Here is a 1180-nt window from a genome sequence, read left to right on the forward strand (position 1 = left end):
GGAGCTGCAGATTCAATGCCGTCCTTTGAAATAAATTCTTCTGGGGGAAGGGTTTTGGGTTATTGAGGGCTATTGAGGTGATGCTGACTCAAAGCTAGATTGTAGGGTGGAGTAGAACTGTCCCCAAGCCCCCCCCCCAAAAAAAAACCAAGCCCAAAACATCCAAACTCACTGCCATGGAGTGGATGCCGACTCGTGGCAACCCCGTAGGACGGGCTCAGACTGCCCCGTGAGTTTCTGGGACTGGAGCTGTTTATAGGTGTAGGAAGCCCTGTCTTTCTCCAGAGGAGCGGCTGGTGATTTTGAACTGCTGACCTTGGGAGTTGGCAGCACTAGCAGCTCAGTGAGCAGCCAGGACTCCACCAGGCTTCCTAGAACTGACCCACAAGGTTTTATTTACTTCTTTAACAATTTTAAAAATTATGATTGTGAATTAGATGGGGTTTGACATGTCAGATATCAACCCTGTATCCAGCGTTTAAAATACTTATCCACCCCCCAATAGCCTGCTCTACCCCCTCCCTTGATTTCTCTTCCCTCTCTGGGGAGGGACTATCTTCCCCTTCACCTGGGTCAGCACCTGCCAGCTCTCTAACCTAGGACTTCCTTTCCCCTCGCTTGTCCTCCGCCACTTGGTAACCCCCAAGGCCTGTTTCCTTCGGTAGGGAAGTCTGTCTTGTTGTATTTTATTTTTCCTTTTTAGAGGAGAGGTCTGATCCAACCTATGTCCTTTCAGTGAGGGTCTAACTTCACTCAGCATCATGTTCTCTGGGTCCGTCTAAGCCATGAGGTGTTTGGTGTCTCCTTTTTGGGCGGTGTGTAGTACTCTAGTGTGTGAACTGCGTCTCTTTACCCAGCCTTCTACTGATGGGCAGGTGGGCAGTCTCCATCCTCTTGCTCTTGTGCACAGCGCTGCGATGAACACGGGTGTGCGGGTCTGTCCGTGCAGTGACTCTGACTTCTTTCCCAGAAGGTTTTATCATCTTTATAGAGGTGCTCTGGTAATGCAGCTAATAACCAAACAGTTGGTGGTTCGAACCCACCAGCCTCTCTTTGGGAGAAAGATGAGATAGTTGGCTTCTGTCAAGGGGAAAACCCTGGAAAGCCTATGGAGCAATTCTCCTCTGCCCTGTAGTAGTGCTCTGAGTCAGAAAGCAACTTAAAAACATTCCAGTGTTAT

This window comes from Echinops telfairi, unplaced genomic scaffold (genome assembly GCF_000313985.2).
Source record: "Echinops telfairi isolate 266 unplaced genomic scaffold, ASM31398v2 ScPeMD7_7400;HRSCAF=8409, whole genome shotgun sequence".
In the NCBI taxonomy this organism is placed as follows: Eukaryota; Metazoa; Chordata; class Mammalia; order Afrosoricida; family Tenrecidae; genus Echinops; species Echinops telfairi.